The sequence below is a fragment of the Carettochelys insculpta genome, chromosome 1 (assembly GCF_033958435.1).
Source record: "Carettochelys insculpta isolate YL-2023 chromosome 1, ASM3395843v1, whole genome shotgun sequence".
Lineage (NCBI taxonomy): Eukaryota > Metazoa > Chordata > Testudines > Carettochelyidae > Carettochelys > Carettochelys insculpta.
Genome location: NC_134137.1, coordinates 166879941 through 166893982, shown reverse-complemented (window position 1 = coordinate 166893982; position 14042 = coordinate 166879941).

The window sequence follows — 14042 nt, the reverse complement described above, 5'->3', positions numbered from 1 at the left end:
ATTGCTAGATGGCACATATAATCTTTGGATAGATGGTGATTTATCTGTCAACACTTTCCATCTCCTTCCATCCCACCTCCTGCCCTTTCTCCCCCTGCATTATGTCACTGAAATTTGCACAACACTTCTTGCATTCTTCTAAACTGTGGCACTGGAAATTCAACATCTTTATTTCTCAAGCTTTGGGAACTGCATTCCTCTTAAGGCTTCGCAAAACTGACTATCCACCTTTTTGTCTCCAGACACGGGGCTAGAGTGTTCCCTACCTCTGAGTGCAGAACGCCTCTGGGCATCAGTCTGAGCTGGAGGCAAGTCCCACTGAAATCCATAAAAGCATGCAGCTCCTTTCCTTTTAATGGTTCCACAAAACACTGATTGTAAAGTCTTGCCCTGAAGATGTCAGATGAAAGTAGAAATTAACTGAAGGTGAGCTGATGGTAAGGGGCACAGTGAAGTGACATCAAAAGAAAAGTTGTATGTTCAGTGGTTGTGCTGCTGACCATGGGCTTGTTGTGTAACCTTGGGCAAGTCTATACATGAGTTCCCTACCCATGCAGTGCGAATAATAACACTGTCTTACCACACCACTGAGGGTGCTAGGAAATACTGTGTTGTCAGATCAGTACCATAGAAAGTTAATTGACATAAAAAAGTGTGCTAAAAATAACCCAATTCATAGCAATGACAGATAAAATAAACCAAACAGCAGTGTTGGGGAAGCTAGTCACTTCAGTTTCTTGATGTAGGGCAAAAATCCTGCTCTTAGATCCACACTTCAGATCTTAGGACATGTCTGCCCTGCCCTGCAGTCAGACTACAGGGATGTGTGCGCCAGAGTGTGATGCTGTGACTCGTCCAGGTTGGTGTTGTGGACATGAACTAAATGGTTCCTAGTTTGCATTAATGTCAACCTGTTTGAAGAGGACACCTTAGTAAACACCAGGAACCTTTCAGTTCATACCCACAGCAATCAGACAGGAGAGTTACAGTGCAGCACTTGGCGTATACTGCTACTCACACACCCTCCCATGCAGTCCAATAGGTGTGCGGTGTAGACAAGCCCTTAGTGAGGCCATAGAGCTTTATGGCTTATTAAGAGCTTAGCACTACAACAGTTTTACAGCTTTGTAACTCAGTCCACATTAGTGGAATTACACCGGCATAAAAATAGAGGTTTGCAGCAGCAAATGAGACATAGGCCTAATTGCCACTGATTTCAAAGGAAGCTCTGGAGTGAGTTCAGTTTCAAAATCTGCAAGTGAGAACCGCCACCAGAATCTAGGAGCAGGCACCTGCCTTTCATTTGAGGCATTGGTGTAGGGTGAAAATCCCAAATTCCTCGTGCATATTATGGCTTCTGTCAAGACCCCTCCCCACACTCTTATGTCACAATTTCATAGTCTGGTACAAGGCTTAACTATCGCATAATATTCTCATGGTTCACAAATACAGATAGTGTGAGAAGGAACTTACAAGCAAGGCCATAGCTTTCTCATAGTTTGGAGAGAGAGTTAATAACTACAGCAACTGTGCTGCAAAACCAAGTCTAGAGCCTTTGAGACAAGCCTGAGCTGGCAGGGATAAAACACACTCCTTCCTTTCAGTATTCTTTACGAGACATTTCCCTAGTTCACTAGGCCAGGGCTTCTGATACAAGAACCATGTGTTATAAATAAGTGATGTTTGTTATCTACTCTCATTGTTTTATTGTAACTTCTTCAGATCTGGACCTGTGGATCATACCCAATCAAACAAAGGCATCATTACTCCCATGGATACATAAGTGGGACTAGAATCAATGTATACATTGTTTAAACAGATGACTTAAAAAAAAACCACCTGTGTATTCTATAAAGTGTGGCATGTAAATTATGGGCAGAGTCATTGTGTAACCTTTTAGATTACTGACTTATTGTGCTCATCTTGTCTTACTGCCAGCACCTATCCAAGGGCTTGGGACCTCTCACCCTGTCACTTCTCACTGCCCATTAATATCCTATATAATCACTTGTAACCTGTTGCTTGACAATACTTCACTTAGCCTAGACTGACCGGCAAGGTGACACTCTGCCAGCTGTGCATAATAACCCCTCCTGCTTGATTCTACATGGTGTCCAGACTTTATTCCTACAATCGGCATTCCACCCCTCATGCAATTCTTCTAAAGCCTCAGATCTCAATTACCTGTAAATGTTCCTTTGCCTGCTGTATAAAATGGGAATTACTACCTGTCCTTTCTGATCTCTTCTAAACAGTCTCTATCCTTTAATGGTCTCAGAGGGATAGCCGTGTTAGTCTGTAGCTTCACAAAATACAAGCAGTCCAGTAGCACCTAAAAAACTGACAGATTTATTTATTAGGTAATGAGCTTTCATGGTTTAGACCCACTTCATCAGATTTACCCAAATTGATTTGGGTATCACGATAATTCTTTTTTATGCCTATTGTGCATTTGAATGGTCAGTGAATTATGTATTTGAATCAGATTGCATGTCTGAACCCTTCCATGCACCTATTCTTGAGTTGTTCCTGTCTTTTCTTTGCACTACAGTGCTCTTTTTATTTGCATAAAGCTACCATAGAAACTTCCTCATTGAAACTTTATTCAACTAGTCAATGTTTGCCCATTTTCCTCTGATGCCTTCTGTTATTTATCCCATTGCTACAGATGGCTTTATCCTACTCCATCCAGCTGCCTAAAATAATTTTCCCTGTCCTTTTGTGGATTTCTTGTACAAAGTATTCCATATACAGATACTTTACCAGACCAGTTCTGCCTGTCCTCTAGTTTCAACTCTCCCACATACCTCTTGCTTGGCCAGTACCCTAGGCACATCTAAAGTCTGAAAGTAATGGTTAGAAACAGATAACTTTTCCATCTGAATGTTTCTAAGTCAAGATCCTGGGACAAATAGGTTGCTGGTGTCAAGGTTGGTAATGTTTAGATACAAGTGATCGTGACATCATTAGGTTTTCCTCACACACCACATACAGGAAGGGGCACAAGCCCTAGGTTGAAAATGAATAAAAAGGTTAATCTGAAATTTACAGACTGGCCAAACAAGTGGAATGTGTTCAATGCAGATATATGTCCACAAAGGACAAATGAAGGCATGGAGTTCAAGGGATTGCAATGAGCCAGGCAAGCTACTTTCACTGCTCACAAAACTAGTCTCACCCTTCTTTCCTTGTAACTTATAAAACACCTCCTTTTCTGCTATTGCTGTGCTATGAATTAGGTATAAAAGACCAACCCACAAAAGCAGGCCTAGAAAAAGTGCATGCCCAGTATGCAGTATATATTGTAACCTGTTTCCAGTGATCTCAGACGGGCCCTGTCTTACACTGGAAAACTTGATATCCCTGTTGCAGCTACTTGCAAATGGCAGCTGTAGCAGTTGTCTAAGGACTCATGTAGACAAGTCTCAGGTGTTTTATACTCACTTTGCCGAAGTGTTGATGGTTACGCACTTAGGCCTATAAGGCTAGATTACAGGTGATAGTTGCACAACGTGTCTTTACGTAGGAGCAGGAGGCATGCTAAGAGCAGCAGGAGATTAGTGGGTGATGGCTATATGCTCCTGTGACCTTAAGAGTACCCCAGTTGGCGCACTATTGTTATGATAAATGCCCAAAAGGTGTCATGTGATATCACCAGAAAGCTAATAACTTGTGGCAGGGTTAGAGATTAAGATTACTCAGCGGTTTGAGTATTAGCCTGCTAAACCCAGGATTGTAAGGTCAATCCTTGAGGGAGCCATTTAAGGATCTGGGGCAAATGCATTTAAAAAAAAAAACTGTCAGGGATGGTGTAGGTACTTCTATGAGTACAGGGAACCGGACTTGAAGACCTGTCAAGATTGCCTCCAGCTCTATGAGATAGGTACATACTAATATTTATGCATGATATATGTACAATAAAGCCACAGAGGACTGTGCAGATGTGTTGGAAATGCACTTGACTGCGTCTCCAATGTAAATTAAGGAAGCTGTAGCCAATGACAATAAAAATGCATTTATAAACTGAGCCACCTGGCAGGCAAGTGGGAAAAGATGGCTCTTTAATAATCTTCACAGAGAAGAGAGACCCCACCCCCCAGGAAGCCTGCCTTCCTCTTGAAGCAAAGTCAATGAACTTTGGAATGGTAGAAGAGGAGAGATAATAACTTTCTGGCACCATTCACATGAAGAGACAAAGGAACTGAGCACTCTGAGATCTGTGATGGATGAGTCCAGCCATCTATGCTCGAAAAGAAGTTTGGTAAGAAACACCTCTTTTGAACAAAAGGCTCTAGATTTGTTAAATCAGATGTTAGTCTGAGGAGCATATTTTCACTTTTCTTTCCCTGTAAACCCTTATTTTTAGTTCTTATATAGTAAACTCTTTCATATCCAGCATCCTATTATCCAGAACTCTCAAATAACCAGCATGTTAACCATAAGTAAATTTTAGTTAGTAACAGAGAGATAGCCATGCTAGTCTATGTACTATCAAAACAAAAAAGCTTTTTTTTTTAAATTTTAGGTAGGTTTTCCATAAGTGCAATATGGTGAAAGTAAATACAAATAAATACAGCAAATACAGTGTAAGTTTACTGTGTACAATACTAAAGTACTCTGCACACATTTTTGTTTGTTTCTTAATCTCTAATCTTGTTGCTTTTTAGTGTTATGCACTGCTAGGTATACCTCTCTATTACCCAGTATATTTGAATATCCAGCAACCTCCCAGTCCAAGGGCTGCCCAATATGAAAGAGTTTACTGTATGTGGTATCTCTTAAACCTATGGCTCTTTGTTTAAGAACATAAGAATGTCCATACTGGGTCAGACTAAAGGGCCATCTAACACATCATCCTGTCTTCTGACAGCGGCCAGCATCAAAAGCCACCCTCCCCCATAGTTCAGTGGTTAGCCCCTTGACCTTGTAAACCAGTGGTTGTGAGTTTTCTCCTTTTGGGGGTGAGGGACTCAAATGTATTTCATAATAACTTTCAAGTTCCTCGGAGCAGGTTAGATAAACATCTGTCAGGGATGATGTAGATGGTGATAAGTCCTGCTGTGAGTGCAGGAGATTTGATTCAATGACCTCTTGAAGTCCCTTTCAGTTCTGTGATTCTATTCCATTCTTAAGGTGCCCCAGAGGGAATGAACAGAACAGGTAATAATCAAGTGATCCCTTCCCTGTCACCCATTTACATCTTCTGACAAACAGAGGCGAGAGATACCATGCCTACCCATCCTGATTAATACTCATTGATAGACCTACCCTCCATGAATTTATCTAGGTCTTTTTTAAGCCTTATTAAAGTCCTAGTCTTTGCAACATCCTCTGGCAAGGAGTTCCACAGGCTGACTGTGCATTGCATAAGAAATGCTTCCCTTTGTTTATTGTATACCTGTTCCTTACTAATTTCATTTGGTCACCCCTAGTTCCTGTATTATGGGTACAAGTAAAGAACTTTTTCTTATTCACTTTCTCCACACAAGTCATGATTTTACAGACCTCTATTATATCCCTCTGTAGTCTCTTCTTTTCTAAGATAAGTCCCAGTCTTTTTTATTCTTTCCTCATGTGGCAGCTGTTACAATCCCCTAATCATTTTTTGTTGCCCTAAACTCTTTCCAATGCCAAGATATCTTTTTGAGATGAGGCAACTACATCTGTATGCAGTATTCAAGATGTGGGTGTACCACAGGTTTATATAGAGAGAAGATATTCTCTGTCTTTTTCTCTATCCCATTTTTAATTATCCCTAACACTTTATTTGCTTTTTTGACAGCTGTAGATTGAGTGAATGTTTTTGGAGAACTACCTACAATGACGCCAAGATCTCTCTAGCATGGTAACAGCTAACTTATTTCCCATCATTTTGAACCTCTCTAATCCAGTACTCTCTGGTCCAGCAACGTCTGTCGTCCAACATGATTTTAGTTATCTGGATGTCCACTTATCCTGGGTGTGGTCAAGTTTCCCACAGTCCCACAAAGTTTGTTTACATCCACTATCCCTGGCTCTTGGTGTTCTGTGCTGTTATTTAGCTGTAATTACCTTAAACTGTCTTCTGAGAGCCCAGTAAGCAGTGAAAGTGTGGGTAATGTTGTTAGATAATATTGGCCTCCTGTGATTCTGAATATTCTTTGGGTTGGCACCAGTCAGGCCCCAAAGGTGCTGGACTAGAGAGGTTCAACCTGTATGCATATTTGGGATGATGTTTTCCAATATGTATTACTTTGCATTTATCAGCATTAAAATTTAGCTGTCATTTTGTGGCCTAGTCACTTGTTTTGTAAGATCCTTTTGAAACTTTTTACAGTCTGCTTTGGACTTAACCATCTTGAGCAGTTTAGAATCATCTGCAAGTTTTGCCACCTCACTCTTTACCCCTTTTTCCAGATAATTTAAGAATATGTTAAATAGGATTGGTCCTGGTGCAGATCCGTGCAGGACACCACAAGTTAATAACTAGTTAATAAACTTGTGTTATTTTTACTATTACTTCAATGGTTTGATTAAAACAAAGGGTTTCCCAACCCCGGTTAGAGTATTAAAGGACAAGCAAACTTAACTTCTGCATATGGTCAGCCGGCGGGCTGCATACTACAGACCAGACAGCTTTGGGACAATTCAGTGTGTGCAGAATGTTGGGGTCATCCTGCAAGGAGAAATCAAGGCTGGTAGAAGCTAGGAGGAGGCTGTTGTGGCCTGAGAATGCTACTGCTGTTACACCTCTGAACCAAGGCTGCCCAGCAAAGAGCACAAGGGTACAGGGCAGACAGTGACACAACCCCTTACTGGTCTAGGTTGAATCATCTATGTGTTAAATGTATCGTTATGAGTTATCTGACTACCCCTCTTATACCTACCATGCCACGTTTATAAAGAAGCAATAACACTACTTTTGGAAGGCAAGGCACCTTCCTGACTGGGGTGAGTTAACATATTGTTGACCTCCCTGGCTTTTGGGCACTGTTGGGCGGGAGAAATTAGAACAGTAATTGGAAACAACAATTCCGAATGACTGGGAAATGTAAATGTATATTTAAGGAAAAGCCCTGAATGTCTGGCTGAAACATATTTCCTTGGCTTGTTTGTTTAAAAATGTTGCTTGAGTTATATTGTCTGAAGGGTGCATAATTACTTCTTCCTCCTGACAATTATTCTGTCTCTTCTTTCCCTCCCTAGGCTGCCATCATCAGACACTGCTGCTAACTAGCACAGAGAAAGCAAGGGAAGAGGGAACAAAGAAACCATTGTTAAAAGAAAGAAAGCATAAATAAATCGAGTTTTCCTGCTGTATTTCTAAAATCTAGACAAAAAGCGCTTTCTACTCTGAAAGAAACCATTTTTATTATGAATTGTTCATTCCAAGGGGGCTTATTGTTCTGCTGATGAACACATGCAATTTTCATTTACATTCACATGCATGTGCAGTGAGAGAGGCTATCCCACAATGTGTTGAAGACATCTTTGCCCCAGGGACACTGGATACATCATAGCATTTATATGTCTATACAATCACCTGCAACTGTAGGTTCTGACTAGCTTCTCAAGCAGCTGGTCTTATTTATTGGCCATTCCAAGGCAAGGTTTTGCAGGGATTTAGAGGTGAGAGCGAATGCTCATTGAAATCAATGGGCGTCTCTCCTCTGACTTCTTTGGGGTTTGGATTGGGCCCTATCCATAAACTCAGGGTAACGCCAATGATACCCAACTCCCCATCCACCAGTTTGAAAATATTCTTAGCGCAGAAAGAAAACAGCATTCTGCAATCAGTATGATGGAGTTCAAATGAATCAGTTTTAGGGCCCAGGCCTGCACTCCCTGAAATCAGTGGGAGTTTAACAATGGTGTAAAAAAGCTTAATGAATCGTAGAACACTAAAGCTGGAAGGGACCTTGAGAGGTCATCAAGTCCAGTCCCCTGCCCTTACGGCAGGACCAAGTACAGTCTAGAGTCTCTGGACCATCCCCGTTAAATGTCTATCTAACCTAGTCTTAAACACCTCCAGAAATGGAGATTCCATAACATCCCTGGGCAATTTATTCCAATGTTTAACCACCCTGACAGTTAGGAAGATTTTACTCATGTCCAACCTAAACCTCCCTTGCTGCAGTTTAAGTCCAGTGCTCCTTGTCCTATCCTGAGAGGCCAAGGAGAACAATTCTTCTCCCTCCTCCCTGTAATACTCTTTTAAGTACAGTAATCCCCCAGTATGCGCAATTTCAATTTGCACTTAACTCAGATTAAGGTTAGTTAAGAGCGAATTGAAAATGCTCCAGCCCCCAGATCCCCCGACTGGGGGAGCTCGGCAACAGGACAGCCACTGAGGTGGGGCTTCTCCCCTGCTTCCCGCAGCTGGAGAGAAGCTGCTGCAGCCTGGTTTCTCCCAGATGCCTGTCTGCCCACCCCACTCCCCCAGCTGGGAGAGTCCAGCAGGGAGAGAGCCGCTGTGGTGCTGGGAGAAACTGCGCCACCATGTCTGTCGGCCTGCCCCACTCACCCCACTGAGGGAGCAGGGCAGGCAGACAGCCAGGGTGGCATGACTGGGGGAATCGGGGGAAGCCGTGCCTGGCTCCTGCAAGCCCAGGGGAGCCGGGGCAGGAGCCAGGCTGCCACCTGCTTCCCAGCTCCCCACACAACTTACACAAAGTTCAAGTTAGACAAGGGTGTGCAGGAATGCAAGCCTCACGTAACTCAGGGGACTACTGCACCTGAAAACCGCTGTCATGTCGCCTCTCAGTCTTCTCTTCTCTAACCTAAACAAGCCCAGTTCTTTCAGTCTTCCTCATAGCTCATGTTCTCTAGACCTTTACTCATTCTTAGTGCTCTTCTCTGGACCTTCTCTAATTTCTCCGCATATTTCTTGAAATGTGGCACCCAGAAGTGGACACAATACTCCAAAAGAGGCATAATCAGCACATGGCAGAGTGGATGATTTCTCACATCCTACTCACCACACGCCTGACACTCCTGTTAAATAAACAGAGCAGTACATCCTACAACCAGTACTTTGGCACAGTTGCCATTGAAGTGATAGGGCAAATTATGTAAACAGCTTGTAGATTCTTCACTGAAAAGTACAATGAATATGACGCTAAGTACAGGGAAATCAGAGACTTTTTCCATTGCCTTCAGTAGGTCCAGAACCTGCACCCAGATCCACAAAAGCATTCAGTGGAAGTTAGGAGCCTAAACAACATTGTGTGTCCTCGCCGATATGCTGTGGGCTCTATTGTGGAGTGTTTTTTGCAGAGGGGAGAAAAATGGAGGGAACCTTCCTGCCTCTGAGGGCAAGAGCAGTGCACCCCTGCAAAGTCTGTGATGAAGAACTGCTCACTGTCTACTCCTACGCCCCTCAGAGGGAACAAATCACCTGCAAGGGGCAAGTGGAATGTTGTGATATGGGGGGTCCATAACTTTTGCCTTTTTAGAAATTCAGCGTTGAAAGCAGATCTAGTCATTCGCAATAAAAAATGTTATAAACAGGTGCAATAGAACTAACCAAAGAGACTAAATTAGTCCAAATAATACTTGGCTACCCTGATCTAATTCAAAGACTGTTAAAACCATGCTTGGTTAAAAACAAAATGTGGACCTGGAAATTAATGACCTCAAGTTGGTCTGTGGGTGTGACAGTATGTGCCCTGTGTTCTCTATTATACTAATGACTATCAAAATAATCTTTGAATCAGGTATTCCTTGTGAGGTATCATTATTTGCTGGCCAGTGTTGTCCTGATAAAATGTGTGTGGCATCATTGTATGTGAAGAAATATAAGGTGCCATGGTGTGGTGTTATTAACACATATTCCAAACTGGGGCTGGTAAACAAGTCTGGCTCAAAGAAAGGAATGTGTTATCTACTTAATTTGCATTTAAGTTAGTGAACAGTCATCTAGCTGGAAGGGAAACAAACCATTCTCAAACAGATAGGGAAAAAGCAGCAGGGAACAGCCTGACCTATAGACTCTTCTTGTTCTGTTCCCCAGGAAATCACTAAATCAACAAATCACAAAAACAACACCACCAACAACAGGTGTCTCTTACTACTACAGTAAGATTATTTGTATTATGAGAACACCTAGGCATGCTAGTCACAGGACCCCACCATGCTAGACACTGCTCAGACAGAGCTGAAAGACTGGCCTTGCCCTAATGTGCTTTCAATTAGTGTAATAGAATTTAAGGCCAAAATTGTTGGTTTTGCCCCACATACTTTCTGAAGAGGATGGTTCCCCTTAACTGATATTCCTTTTGATGCTCAAACACAAAGGCTTTAATTTTTCAGATGTGATGAGTAATTTTGGATGCAGAATTTAGTTAGTCTGTAACCCCAAAAACAATGAGAAGTTCTGTGGCACCTTATAGACTAACAGATTTATTGCTGCATTAGCTTTCATGAGCAAAGATGCATGTGACGAAGTGGGTCTTTGCCCAGGAAAGCTTATGCTCCAATAAATCTGTTTGTCTATAAAGTGCCACAGGAATTCTCATTCTTAAAGGAGCTGAACAATCAGGCCACTGAAAGCTGTCAGGTTGGGAACCCAAAAGATAAATCCAATTAACTCATGAGTCACTTTTGACCATTAGGTCACAAGCTATTAAATATTCTTATGTTGTGATGAAATGCACAGAACATCAGTTAGTCATCTAATGTTCTGTTATAATAATGTGCAATACCCTTACAAACCGGAGTTTAGAGTTTTATGGACAGTAGAGGAAGTATTGCCAGAAGGTTCAATGAGAGCTCAATGAGCCACGATTGGAGAAGAGCACAAGTGTACAGTAAAGGACTGACCTCGCCTATGCTCTGGGCAATTGGAAGATGGAATGACATCATCTTCTCAGCAAGATCTAAAACTCTGTGAAACATTTGCAAAGGCTAGAAACAATAGTCCTTTGTCCCCTTGCTTTTCCAGCAGTCTTCCGTACAGCTGGCAGTGGGATTTTGTTGGTTCATCTGAGGACACCAGCAGGGGTGGCTGGAACTGCTCTTGACTAGCTTCATTCTTATCATTCTGAGAGAACTGGAAAAGTCGCTGTTCCTCTGCCCCAGTGGCTCTCTTTGGTGGGGCACTGCAAGGGTCAATATTGCTGCCTCTTTTTTTGTTCAACGTGTGTTTGAAACTGCAAAAAGGGTTTGGTAGGCGGCCTGGGCTGCAGGGTACCGAGTATGCCAATCACACTCCACTCCAAATCGTCTTCACATTTGATCCAATCAAAGTAACCCACTCAACCGAAGCTGAACCTGGGTCAGTCATGAGAGTTAGGTGATGGTGACTACATCCAGACCTGACAGATAATGTTAGTGAGCTAGAGGAAGGGGTTGGAAGAACTATCAGTGTCTTTCTGATGGAGGGTGGCTGCCTTCTCTAAAGCAGGGGTGCTGCTCATGGGGGTTGGATCCTGACACTGGAAAGCTTTTCTCTCCAATGCAAACCTGACCATGCTTCTTAGCGCTGAGACTGCAGTCATGCTCTCTAGAAGGAGCTACACTTTGAGACAGCTGGAAAGCTGCAACTGGTGAGGTGTATAGAAATCCATTGGTTAAGCGGAGATGCACACAAGGAGTATGTTAGATCAGCACTTTGGGGTCTGCACTGGCCTCCAGAAAGCTCTGAAGTGGAATTCAAGACCTGGGTGTTCATCTAGGGAGCCCTACATAGTTTGGGACCTAGGGCTACCTGAAAGAATCACCTCATTCTGCCTAACATACTGTCACAGATGAGACTGGCAGAGGTGTTCGAGCTGGATCTTCTACAGTATTAATAGGTCAGAAACTGCTGGCAAGGCAATCTCTGCAAGCAGACCTCAGTTTTGAAATTCACTCCTCCTCTTGGTCCACCAGAGCCCAGGTTTAATAAGTGTCTCTGCACACTGCAAACCCCACCTTCATCTAAACTGTTGAGGAAGATGTGACTGGAGCATGAGTTATACAGGGCAGTCTTTTGTCAGCATATATCTTGTATTTCTGATTTATGGGCTAGACACCCTGACCACTGGGTAGGGCTCTACAGATATATTTTTTAAATTGAATAAATCTGGTGCTCAATCAGCTCCAAATCACAGGCCACAAAGAGATTAATGTTTGAGGACATTTGGGAATAGACCAAAGGAGGCACAGCAGATCCAAGTTCTTACAAGTCCTAATACTCTGTACACGTGGCACAGAGGAGCCAAGGCTGCTATACCAGTTCTTGGGTTTCATAGCAACTCCTTGCCCTTAAGCCTGCATTTGGGTGTAGTGTTCATTTGTTCAGCTGGCCCTGCACTTAATAAGCCATGTGAGATAAGCATATACAAATAGGAGCTATCATATAATACAAAACCCATTAGATAAAATCCTGTAGCCATTGAAGTCAATGGGAACTTTGCCATTGACTTTAGTGGGCCCAGAATTTTACATATGGAATGAATCAGGTGCGTAAAGTAGCTTCTGTGTTTATAGAAATCTCTGGCAGACCACCCAAAGCGTAAAAGGTGTGGTTAAATAATTGGAAAAAAAAAGAAAAGAAGTAAAAATGAGAAAGCGTAACAGTAGGATCCATCATCATAGTGGTACTGTCAATACTGCAGTATGCAATAAACAAGGCATATCCCACACATATCTGCAATTACAGGTAACAATACAGCATGCATCACATAAGTCATCACATATGTAACAGAAGTAAGGAGCATACTGTAAAGGACATAGCTACATATTTAATTATAGTAAACACATCATTGGAGAATGCCACGCTGTCCAATAATACTGCATCTTATAATAAGCATATGTAACTCCATGTAGTGCTTCATTAATGAATATTATGATACACTAAGTCAAGTGTATAATATAATCCTATTAAGTTACATTAAACATTTTTATTTTATGTCCTCTCATTTGATTTTGCTTTTTGCTAATATTAGAAACAGCATTGAAAAGGACCTGGCATGAATACACACACCCCCTTTTGCTTCCGAGCTACCACTTACTACAGCACAGACAGGTCAATCTTTGGCGAAAACTACACAAAGCACTGATGGAAAGGAGACCCCAGGCACACCAGCCTGGTATACATGTGAGAGAGAAAAAAGCGTAGGCAAAGATTTAGAATGAAAAAATGCTTTTTTTAAAATAACGTTTGATTATGAGTTTCCCTAATTTGTAAGCTCTCTGAAGCAAGGACATAGATTTGTTTTAGGTGTGCAAACAGTGCCTGGAGTGTACAGGACTGCCACAATATTGCTTCTACTACTAATAGCAATTAATAATTGATGAACAGAGACATTGTTTTATACTTTCATGCCGTGAGTTTCTTGTAACAGATAACATTAACTTAAAGGTACATGGAGACATTTTTTTTCTTCCCAGTGCATAATGAGAAATATTCGTGAGGGGTATCTGGATATTTTACACTTGCACTCATTACGTTTGTTAATGTGAAGCAACATTCATTTTTTTGTCCAAGGGAGGATGTCAAAATGCATTGCACAATTCAAAACTTCCATTCTATTTGTTTTGAAAGAAGTTATTAGGGACTGGATGGCCTAGAGACTTGGAAATGGAATATGAAATCTCTCATCTCTAGGTCAGCAATTCAAATATGACCCAGGTTATTAGTCCTGGAAATTTATTACCATCTGATGGCCATTCTTCTGTAAAATCAGATGTGCTTTCTCTCTCTTTCTCAATCAGGTTCTGAACCAACAGATTTTCCAGCTGTGATGTTGGGGATCTCTATTGTAATTCTTAAAATCTTGTCTGTAGACTCACCTGAAAGGCCACTCACTGATTGAATGGAGATGCACTGAACCGCTGTCAATGATCCATGCAGCTGACATATATCACGGAGCAGTTTGCTCTGTTGCTGTAGGTACAGTTTCTGTTGTACTGGCAGCACGTATCTTGCAGCCCATAGTATCTGTTTCCCTCTGGAACCCACACACATTCCATGAACTTTGCTTACAAAGGAAGGGATTGTACGAACATGTGTATGTTTTAATTCTGCCAATTTGTCAGGGCAAGTAATGTGCAAATGACAATAGTTCTGGAAACAAAAT